A 12,810-nucleotide genomic window follows, 5' to 3' on the forward strand; every position below is an offset into this window, starting at 1 on the left:
TACTCCCAGCCGTTTGCAATAGGCAGTGAGGAAGCTCACTCGCCTCTCCAAGTTCATTCTTAGCGGTGAAAAACGCTACAATATGTTCAATATTCTGCGATAATGACGCTGCTGCCTGCTTTCTCTTCCGTCTCTCCTGCTCTTTTTGACCCATATTATACACCGCTGGATGCCGCCTCACAGATTTAAAAAACGTCAGTTGCTGCGCAGACTTGTAACATGTCGCGGGTTTTTTTGTAAATTGTTTTGTAATAAAATGTTATTTTAAATAATGGCATATAATAATAACAAAAAATTCTGGACCTTTGGCAGTGGGGGGTGGGTCGTTCGAACCACCCGAACCCCCCCTGGCTACGGGCCTGGGGATGGACATGGCACTAAGGGGTCTAAAGTGTGCCAAGAAAACATCCCCCACACCATTACACCACCACCAACAGCCTGCACAGTGGTAACAAGGCATGATGGATCCATGTTCTTATTCTGTTTACGCCAAATTCTGACTCTACCATTTGAATGTCTCAACAGAAATCGAGACTCATCAGACCAGGCAACATTTTTCCAGTCTTCAACTGTCCAGTTTTGGTGACCTTGCGCAAATTGTAGCCTCTTTTTCCTATTTGTAGTGGAGATGAGTGGTACCCAGTGGGGTCTTCTGCTGTTGTAGACCATCCGCCTCAAGGTTATGCGTGTTGTGGCTTCACAAATGCTTTATTCAAATTTTATTTGTCACATACACAGTCATACACAGTACAATATGCAGTGAAATGCTTATACGACTGACTATTATTAAGAAATAATAGGAATAAAAGAAATACTTTAAAAAATAAAATTAACTAGTAAAATATGCTGTACAAAGTAAAATATACTGTAATAAGAGAAATACGTTAGAAAATAAGATTAACTAGTGCAAATGTACTGTACAAAGTAATAGTAAAATAAACTTTACAAATAAGAACAAGTTTATCTATAAAAAAAAGAAAAATATCAATATATCAAATATAAAAATATAGAAAAAAAAATAGAAATTTGTCAAACAGATTTAGAATTTTTAAATGGCTGTGGTGTGCAAGTATGCATAAAAAAGAAACTTTGTAAAGTGTCTTATTTAAAGTGATTTTACTGCATACCTCGGTTGTAACGAGTGGTTATTTCAGTCAAAGGTGCTCTTCTATCAGCTTGAATCAGTCGGCCCATTCTCCTCTGACCTCTAGCATCAACCATTGCAACCCATATATATATATATAGGGAGGCAATTGTAATGGGGTGATGGACACACCTCATTTTGTGTTTTCCATGTAATGGTCTCATTGTGTACAGGTGTGCCTTATATTGGGGCCAATCCCAAAAGACAACCTTTTTCAATGTGGCATAAATTTCAACATTCTGTGGGTATAAAAAGCTGGTATTGTCAGTAAGTCATTCCAAGTTCATCATTTAAACAGCCATGAACACACGACGTCCCTTAACGGACGAGCAGCACCACCTGACCATGGCGCTCCTTCGGGTCGGTGGCAGGCAGTCGGATGTTGCCCGTGAATTTGATGTGTCTCAAGGTCTTATCAGCAGACTTGCATCAAGACACAGAACTACTGGTAGAGTTCATGACAGACCCAGGAGTGGAGTCACACAAGTGACAGACCGCAACGATGACCAGTACCTAAGGACCCATGCACTCAGACATCTTCATGCAATTACCACACAGCTGCAGACCCGTTTACTGCCAGGCCAGGCGACCGTTGCAGGTGACTCCACTGACACCAAGACACTGCCGTAGTGGGCACAAGACCATGTGACCTGAACAATGCAGCAGTGGTCTACTGTCCTCTTCACTGATGAGTGTTGCTGGAGAAGGCGAGGTGAGCAATACGCTGATGACATCATGGTCCCCAGGGTTTGCTTTGGTGGAGTACGTGCAACAGTCTGGACAGGCATCACCAGTCAGCGCAAAACAGATTTGGTTATTGTACATGGCTCAGTCACTGCGCGTTCTTACCTTAGAGACATCATAGAACCCATCATTATCCCCCAATTCCGCCAGCACACCCCCAACTTTCTGTTCATGGATAATAATGATCCACCACATCGTGGCAGAATTGTCACAGCTCGACTTCAGGAAGTTGGAGTGGTCAATGCCGTCTGACCTTCAGGAAGTTGGAGTGGTCAATGTTGGCCATCAATGCCGCCTGACCTGAACCCCATAGAGCACATCTGGGACCAGTTGAAGCAGAGACTGGATGATCGTACCTCACCCCCACATGACCTGGCAGAACTGCGTGTAGTACTTGTGGAAGAGTCAGAACATGAGGCTAGTGAAGAGCATGAGACGTCGCTGTCAAGCTGTCATTGTGGCAAATGGTGAAAACACCCGCTACTGACATTGTCAATTTTTGTTATTTGGGGCTATCCCTGTTATAGTCTAAATTCTTGGGGTAATGAATATTAAACTAATGAAAATGGTGTTTCTTCTTATACATTATTAGTATGTATGAGAATATCAGTAATATCAAAGAGAACTTTTACTTATTTCATTCAAATTCAGAGCAAATAGGAAAAGCACTCATGTAAATAACAATATCCCTACCTTATTGTGGGTAGTGTTTATATTGCTTTTAACAATAGTTGCGTAATAAATAATAAATCATGATTGTCAGATCGTTTTTGATGATTAAACCGACAATAGGAAGAAACCTTGCGAGGAACCAGACCCAGCAGGTAACCCATCCTCATTTGAGTGATATCAGATAGCAAGGATTGATCTGCATTCATATTGTGTGTTAGGAGGCTCTTCAGTATAACAGGAGAGATGTTTAAGGTAATATGGAAGTATTGGAGGCTCAGGTACAAAACTGATTGTGGGGATTTCAGTCCTGTTGAGCAGCTGCAGCCACAAGTCACCAGAGAACAGCTGCCTGCATCAGGAGAGTCCAAGACCAGGTCATGGTCAAGTGAAACTGGAGAAGACTCATCCATATACAATATGATATGTCAGGTGAAAATCTATGTAACTTTAAATAGAAGTAAATGTGAAGTTGCATACACTTAAAAAAACAAAAAAAAAAACAATGTCATAAAAAATGTGGTCAAATTTTATTAATTTTTTTTGTTAGCCAGGTAGAGTAATATTGAAAGTGTCCTCTTTCTGTTTTGACCAGGTATCCTCTATCTCTTTGGTGCTGGAGTATGCAGCATTATGACTGTGCAAACACTTTTATGTGGCAGATTTCCTCATAGCGCAGGTGCTCACAAAGTACATGCAGCCAATCCGCCTGCCTCCAACCATGAGACCGCTGGGTAATATGAGACTATAATGGTCTGGCGCTGCAGCGCTGCTGCCTGCCAATCATGTCTGATTGTATTTGTTAGCAGATGCTGACTCTTTTACACTTCAACTATATCAGGTTATTCAAAGACTGGATTAAACATCACAGCAAGGACTGCTCGTGTCCCCCACTCTTTGACTGACTGAGGACCAGGCTCTGGTTTCCACCCATATTTCCTATGCAACAATTTAAGCAAGGTCATGTCAGCCACAACACCAACTTTGCATCATCTGGCTTGAATCAGGGGAGTCGGCCTAATTAATAGACCTAATTGATTTACTTGGTTGTGTCATTTCGATGTCAGAATAAAGTTAAGTGTATGACACAAATTACATTTTAATTATGCATAATGGATGTATTATCATGATGGGGGGGGGGACCTTTTGTTTTAGGAAAGTCTTCAATGATTATACCACCAGCATCAGCATGATGATGATGATGATGATGTCGGTGTTGATACTTTTTTATGATGATGGCAGTGATGGAGCAAATCTCTCCACAGATCAGACTTTTTTTTTTTAAAGTAAACATTCGGCAAACTGAAACAATTATTTCTGCCCGGATTCGCAAAAGTTTCGAGAATTTTCGTTGTACTTTTGCATGTGTATGCTGATTACCCGTGAAGAGCGAGGCGTGTTCCTGACACAGCTCATTTGCACTTAATGGTGGCCACAAGACCAGCACACAGAGGGCTGGAAACATGAAATAACAACTAAATTGTGAAGGAAATGGCAGAAGGACCAGCTGTTTTTTTTTTTTTTATGGCAAAAAGAAGTATTTTTATAAGTGTAACAACGCCTGAAAAGGTCAAATTCTGGAAACAAATTAGAGGAACAGTGTTATGACATGAAAGCGGAGAAAAAACTAAAAATCTACACTGTACTCCGGTGATCATGGACACCAAGATCTGTGTAGAGTTGCACGGTGTCTAAAGAAGATGTCAAGGAAAGGGAACTGATTTATAGCTTTTATCTTCTGAAGAAATACATCAAGTTTTTGTGATAATTGGAAGACTAATTATTTTTGCTTTAATTTATGTTTTATGTCTGCTCTCTTTGTTTATTTTACATAATTGTGCAATTAATGCTAATGTAAAAGGATTGGCTGTCAAAAAAATCCCCATGCTGTTTTTAATCCCTGACCCAGTAAACTAGCATGAGCGTGTTTACTTATTTATTTTTAAATAAAACCTGTAAGGCACTTATTCACTGCTCTGAATAAGAGCACCTGCTAAACGCTGTGAATGTAAATAGATATAGAATTTAAACTTGACAGTATAATCTATTTATAAAAGTGCGGTAATAAAGTACTCTGCTATAATGTTAATTATACTATCTGAACACGATCGATCAAATTCCTTACGTTAATTAGTTTCCTTATGCGTAAATTTACACACGCTCAGGAGTCCAAGCAGGATACGAATGTTTGCTTGAAATTAAGAGGTTTTCACGAATACCAAATTACACATGTAAATGCTCCTACTTGATAAATGGGGCTATCATTGCCTATTCATGCACTATGAGCGTCAGACTGTAGAGGATAAAATTCTCTTTCGTGTCTGGTCCCTGCGAAGTTTTTCCTCCTCACGTTGTCTCAGGGAGGTTTTCCTCATACAGTAGCTGTCTCCTCAGGCTTGCTCACAACTGGATCAGTACTGTACATTTGGATTTCTGGAAGCTCCCTTTTCACTGTTTTTATATGAATAATTGAAAATTCAGAATAAATATAAAACGCAATATTATGAACACCGCCAGGTGATCTAAACTAAACTCATGACCAACTATACATCAGCAGACTGTTAACAGGATCATGGGATCCCAAAGCCTACCCACGGTCGCAGCCCATCATGACAGAAAGGCACCAGAGCACATCTAGTGTGCTTCCAGTGTTCAGCACTCTAAAAGTTCTAATGAACATTTCTTCCTAAAAGTCATTCTCAGAGTCCCATCCATAATATCCAAATAGATTTCAACCTCTGTAACATAGTTAATGTGTTTTGTCCTCAAATGGATTTCTGATCCACTTAAAACCAGGGTCATGGGTGTGTGGAAATATTTCTCCAAACTCCAAATATGTTGCCATGTAGCTGTTATCCATTGGGATTGCTGGGAAAGCATTTCAGCTCTCACTGGCATTCCCACCATAGTTCCATCTTTATATTTGTGCTCTGTTTTACAGTAATTCCATAATTTAGCTGCTTTTATAGCCTGCTTTTTTTAGCCTCTAGCTGCTTAGTCATAGCACAAAATGTTGAATGTTGGGCCTGGGCTGGATGTAGTCTAACGTATTGAGAGGTCTACCCTCTACCTTTCAGCACACCCCGCTCTAAGCACACCCCGCACCAAATCACGTTGCCTCGATCCTCCCCAATATCCTCCTGCATGGCTTATCCATACACCTGAGTCACTTGCAATTTTTAAACTATGGCCAAAGACCCATGCATGTATGAAGTATGTATGTATGTATGAAGTATGTATGTATGTGATACAGATGCACAATTTCTGTCACAGCAGCAAATGCCATTTAAAGTGAGAATTTCTCAGTTTCCATGCAATACGTGACAATTTTCCTGCCAATTCTACGGGACGTGTGGTCCAGTGTTCCTTCAGTCCGCCTTTCACTTCAGTTCTCAGTTCGTAATTACAATATTGCTCATTTTCTGTTTGTCACTCAAAAACGGAACGGAACCCTATAACCACGATTTGATCTTATCTTGTTATACACAACCTCTTATTAAATGTGTACAGATGCATTAAAAAAAAAAGAAAACTTGATGATGAGGGTGTGCACATAGCTTGTAGAGTTAACTTGCTATACTAATTTGTGAATCTCTTAAACATTGCTCAGCCACAACAGGCATAAGTATGAGTTGCTACACACCCACTTATCAATTGGTAGCATGAACGCTGGGTTACTCTGAGCTCAGCTCCAGCTTTGTTTTCTCCTGGCGTTATTGCATCTGCTCTAATTCTGATGATAAATGTCATCTTCCTGATTCTACACACTTAAACAACCATGCATATAGAAGATTTACTGGTGACTTGCTTTGTGACAAGTATTCGATTGCTTCGCGGCAAATGTTTTCTTTGTAACACTTCTCAATACCAGCGCTTGCTCTCTCTTGCATAACTGTCACTGTCAGGTTCTTTAACGGCTACGTGCTTGGATTGCATTTTTCCACCCTTCATTGCTTTGGATAAAAGCATCTGCCAAATAGAATGATTGTAAGTATAACATAGTAAACCTCACAGCTCACAATTCCATGCCCACCTATACATACTAAGTAATCCTTCACACGAATGAAATTATTGGTGCCTAGCTTTGTGATTAACTGCTTGGTGACTATGTTTTTCCTATGTAGCATTTCTGCAGACCAGCACTTATTCCAACTTGTGAATTTGGTTACGGCTCGCTTTCTTCTTCACACTTTTTTTTTTTCTTTCTTAAGTTTGTTAAATTGGTGGGAATTTAGTCTCGCAGCACTGTCACTTTCAGCTCGTTTAACAACTCCATGCTCCAATTGTATTCCTCCTCACTCGGTCTCTTTGGATAAAAGCATCTGCCGAGTGAATGAATGTAAATATATCACACTGAACGTCACAGCTGCTGTGAATTCACACACATACACATGTATGCACATGATGAATTTATTGGGCTGTTCACAGTCTGTTCAGCGTATATCTCATTCCTTAGATCTCCCCAGGGATCAGGCTGTTGTGTTGCTGTTACGCACCACGTAATCCACACAGTAACAGTGAATACGTAACGTACAGGTGAGAAGAAGTGATATGCACTGTATAATAAGGGAAGGGCAAAGCGTATCGGATCTGTTAAGAGATGAGCATTGGGGAGGTTGTGAAGCAGCTCATTGGGACTCCATCTGAATGATGTATTGGAATCTAGACAGGAGCTACAGAGCCTCTGAGAAGGGGTAGAGTCCCACAACCAACAACCCCCTCCGTCTCCGAGCCATCTGCTGCTGTGCCGTTCCCTCTGCCTGCTCTCTACAGTCTGCAATACAAGCGCTCTGACAGGCGGCACCCACATGCTATGGAAACCTGGCATGTGACTGTACGCTGATCTGACATTCTTTCCACTCCAGTGTTTTAGCGCGAGGTGCTTCTATGTATAAATATGCAAGAAGAGTATATTTACACAGATTCTAAATTAAACAACTCATTTTCTACTTGACTGAATAGCCTGGCATTGGATGATGAGGCTGTTTCTGCTCTTAATGTTCCTGGGTATTTAAATCTCTCTCTCTCTCTCTCTCTCTCTGTTTTTCTTTCACTATCTAATGTAGTCATGCCCTGTAAGAAAGATCCAGTCTTGCGCAATTATCCAGCTGTAATTTCATAAGAAATGACCCACGCTTTCCGGCTGTCTGTCTGTGGCCTACAGACAATGTCATCATACCCGTCATAAACACCCACACCTGAAAGATCATCCAATGTTTAATGCTCTTGAATGTTCTCCTCAAACAGAAGGCAGCATCTGTATGGTATCTGTAGTGTCAGGCGAGTGCAACCAAGCACATGCTTACATTTAAATCAAATAAATTCTATAGATCCTGAGAGCAAGGTTCGAACTCATGCTTAATTAAAGAAAGCTCCCGGAACATCTGTTTCCAGCTGTCATAACCGGGAACTGTTTTAAAAATCCGTCACACCCAACTTGAACGTTGTAGGTGTGTTATTGTTCCGTTCAGTTGGACTGCAGATAAAGTCTGAGTGATATCAGTGTTTGTGGAAAATCGCAACCTGCGTAGGTGTTCTCCATGCGAGAACGAGCGAGAGAGAGTATGTTTTGATTCGTTTCATCCGTTGCTTTATGGAACAGTTTCGACATGTATGACACTAAACCAGCTGTTCCTCCTGCATGTGTCAGTCTGTAGACACAATGACTCAGAGAGGAAGAGAAAGACACAGGGTGATATACAGAAGAGAGGGGAATGAGATGCTGCGGACAGATTTATGCAGACCACACAACAATGAAGTGTTGATGCGGTGATAGATGGCCACCTAAAACCCCAGCTAGACATCTACACAGCTTTCACCACAGAACTGTATGACGTCTGCCCTCTCTAGAGCCGTTCTGCAGCAGCAGCAAAACAATATTAAATATTGAAAATATTAAATACAGCACTATAAAGATTCCATGATTGATCCTGCTTATACTAAGGCTGCTATCAAAGGGAAGGGAAATTTGAAAAAAATTAAATAAACAAGTTAGTAAATGATTATATGTGGCTGTGTTGCCAAACCCTTACAGTAGGAGAGTATAAAGTAATGCAACATCTTGTAATTTTTTTAAACAAGTTAATGTTGTTAGTCTTTCAGCTGCTTTTGTGAAGGGGTCGCTACAGTGGACCATATGATCTGCACAAAACTTTGCCACAGGTTTTATGCTAGATGCCAACCCTCCCGTGTTATCCAGACTGGCACTGCATCTAGTGGCTGGGGTTTGGGCATCGGGTGGAAACTGAACCTGGGCATGGCCGTCGAGGTAAGCAAGTGAGGAGGAATTTCTACTTGCTCCCAAAAGTGAAACGTTTCACTTCAAATACTTTCACACCAAATACTCCAAACAGCAGCGCACTAGTTATCTAAAAGCACTTTTTATAGTTCTTGTGCTGTATCGAATTACGGTAGGCCTAGAGCCTATCCCAGGGGAACATGGGGAACTAGTCCCCATACATACATCCAGTATGGAGTTCCAGTCCATTGCAGGGCAGTAAAATTATCATTACATCAATAAGCTATACCATTCTACATATTTAGGGGGAATATATAATAAATATATTAGGAAGACTCTCTCTCTGGGATGATGTTTTACTAAAAAAAAATCTAGAGTTTATTTGTGAATGGTGCAGTAAAGGAAAAGCATAATGAGCATCAGTTCTGCAGCTGGAAAGGCTTTGATGAGAGAGACCAGTGAGAATGACCAGACCAGTTCAGTCTGACATAAAGGCAACAGATAACCACTTGATACAATTGTGGTGAGCATGAAAGCACTTTGAATCTTAGAATGCACAAAACATCAAACCTTGTGGGAGATGAGCTGCAACAACAACAAAAAACAGGTCAGGTTTCATTTCTGTCAGCCAAGAACAGAAGACTGATGCTGCAGTGGGCACAGGTTCAGACTTGAAGGTGAAGACATAGCCCGGTCTGGTGAACCTAGATTTTTGCACACAGATGGAAGGGTCAGAATTTGGTTCCAACAGCATGAATCCATGGACATCTTGTGTCAACAGTCCTGACTGGTGTAATGGTGTGGGGAATGTTTTCTTGGCACACTTCAGGCTTGTTAATACCAACCAATCGTTACTTGAATACCACAGCCTATTGGAATTTTGCTGCTGATGTGCCTCCCTGCATGGCCATTATTTACCATCTTCTAATGGCTACTTTCAGCATAATAATGCACCATGTAACAAAGATAATGTCATATCAAACTGGAATAATGAACTTGACAAAGAGTTCATTGTTCTGTATTGGCCTTCCCAGAGAATCCCCTAGAAGAACTTTAGGAAGGGGTGGAAGCGGAGATTCACAGCATGAACGTGCACATGAACAATCTGCAGGGGTTGTGCGATGTAGTCATGTCAACACAAAACAGACCCTCAAAGGAGTATGTCCTACAGCTTGCGACATTTTGGGCCAGGGGTAGCTCAGTGGTTAAGGCATTGGACTATGGTTCAGACTATGATTGACTATGACTATGGTGACTTTTGGACTATTGGACTATGATCCCAGGTTCAAACCCCGCAACCACCAGGTTGCCACTGTTGGGCCGTTGAGCAAGACCCTTAACTCTCAACTGCCCACATGTGTAATGACATAAAAATGTAAGTCGCTCTGGATAAGAGCGTCTGCCAAATGCCTAAATGTAAGAATTAAATTGAGGCTGTACTGAGGACAAGTGGAGGCCCTGCCCAGTATTACTTTAGTTTTCTAAATAAAGTGCTGGTTAAGTGTATTTTTTATGTATTTATAAAGAAAAGTGTGATGTAAGCAGAAATCCAATAAAGTTACAAACATGCCAATATAAATATAAATTATGCCAAACAGGGCATAATTTATATTATACTGTATATTTGATATTATTATTATTATTATTTCATGTTACCAGACAGTTCTTTTGGCATGTTGTACACATGTGTGTATCTACAGTTTTAAAAAAATACATTAGAGATATTTTTTACAACTTAAATTTGATAATTGAAGTTGTAATGGATGTAAATTCAAGTGTAATTTATGTTTAAATGCTGATTAAAAAAATAATATAATAAAAATAATCAAGAGTATTCTTTAAGTAATCTGTATTATTTCAGAACTGGTGTTCAGACAGCGATCAGTTCAGTTGGAACCATCAATGAGGCTCCTGTTCATGAAACCCCATGAATGACCTTTATGTCCAAAGAGAGAGAGAAAGAGAGAGAGAGAGAGAGAGAGATGATGCTAGTAATGAAACAGAATTTTTTCATTTTCCAATATAATAGGCAATATCAGTTATATTTCATTTATTACATATTTAATGAAATGCTAATGTAATAATTAAATTGCCATTGTTTTAGACAACATGTTGATCCATTTAGTGAAGTGATCAAGTATGTGACGTGCAACAAGCACTTTTGCATGCCCTGGTGCTCAGGAAAGGTGCAGATGACAGCGCGGTTTATGGGGTTGCTAGGTTTGTATAATTCAAAGTACTTTTTGGCCACAAAGATCATGTTTTATTGCAAATAACTAGACTTAAATGTACTACATTTCCACTAACAAGGTGTAATAAAGGCTGGACATTTTACCTCATCTTGTCTTGCATGGTGAAACAAACCTGCTATATCGAACCATTGAGAACAGATATATCAAAATTGGTTTAAATTAATATTAATGTGTGTTCTAAATTACTCTAAACTGCCTATTAGGTTACGCATGAGAACTCGTGAGATATTAGCCAATTGCAGAAGTCAAATGTGATAGGCTCTCGACGGTTTTTTTTTGTTTGAGGGCTTTGTTGTTCGTAAATGCCCCACCAAATTAAATGGTCACAACCACTCATAAGGACATGGGTTACTATGTGTTGTATAGACACTGTCCTGGTGTTCTATAAGGGGTGGGGACAGGGTTGCACTGTGTGATTGTGCACTGCTGGAAGAGGCTAGACTGAGAGACACAATCAAGCCATCCACACAACATCTGTTTCTATGGAAAACATCCATGTGGCACTGCTTCCTGTCTGTGTTTACTGCGCCAGACACACTTGATTTAATCTGCAATTGCATTTTTTGTTCAGCAGTCAGACCCAGTTGTGTTTCTCCTATTCAAGTGTGTGGTTCTTTTGACCTTGTCTGTGAGGTGCTTGGGAAAATAAAATAAATGGGACAGTGTGAAAATATCTCTTTGAAAAGAGTGCAGTATGGCCGAGAGGTCAGCAATAGACAGGTCAGGATGCGCTGAAGCTCATTCTAGTGTTGACTTAACACTCTCAGCCTCTTGATTGCGTAGAGCCAACATGTGTCTCGCTCAATTTAGGGCATGTCAATAAATCAATGGTTAGAATGGCTAAGGTGTCTACCTTTGTATGTGTGTTTGTGGGATTGTGTGTACCATTTGTAAGTCTGCGAGTTCACTCTGCTAGTCATTTGTTAGTTTTCCTTCGATGGGTGAACACATGGAATTCAAGATGCCTGCTTAAATAGGCAAATAAGCAGTTGTATTGAAGTAAGGTCAGCTCCGTGGCGCTGCACATACATGTAACAATCAAGATTTTAGGCTGATCTGTCAGTGATGGTAAAAGAAAACCCCGGCTAGCGCTAGGAAACCACATGCACCACCATGCACATGTTGTATTGCAAGCGCAGAGCTGTAGACAAAAATCTGAATAGGGAAAATTATTTTTCTTTTAAAGAACAAGTTTCCAATCAGATTCACTAATGAAAAAAATAGACCTGAGATAAGCAAGATTTGATTGTATAAAACCCTTCCAGCTAGGTTTGGTGTCTGACAATCTGCCACTATATATATAAAAAATATATCCAGAAAGATCTCGTTTCCACAGTCATTGTGTGAAAAGTCGAGTTTAATTTGTTATATTTACTGGCAATTGAATGTAATCAAAGCCGGAATGGAATTGTGGAAAAAAAAAAGCTCTTTTTAGATAGACCTTCTCTTTTACACTCCAACACACCCACGTACACGACACACACATACACACACATGCACATAAGGAAATCAAATGCTGATAGATGATTGTAAGTGTAGACCATAAGGGTGCCATTTTTACCTGTCAGGAGACCTTTTAGACGTGATTACACATGATTAATACCTTTCTCCATCATAGCTATTCATTACCCTCCTCTCTGTCCCCGAGGAGCCCGATCAGACTGGAACAAATCACTCATGGCCTATTTCAATTTTGGTCCCAGCAAAAAGGCATCCGTAACAGCCCCTGCATGCTGCGATTTAATGACTTTTATGTCTGTCCG

The sequence above is a fragment of the Clarias gariepinus genome, chromosome 27 (assembly GCF_024256425.1).
Source record: "Clarias gariepinus isolate MV-2021 ecotype Netherlands chromosome 27, CGAR_prim_01v2, whole genome shotgun sequence".
Taxonomy (NCBI): domain Eukaryota; kingdom Metazoa; phylum Chordata; class Actinopteri; order Siluriformes; family Clariidae; genus Clarias; species Clarias gariepinus.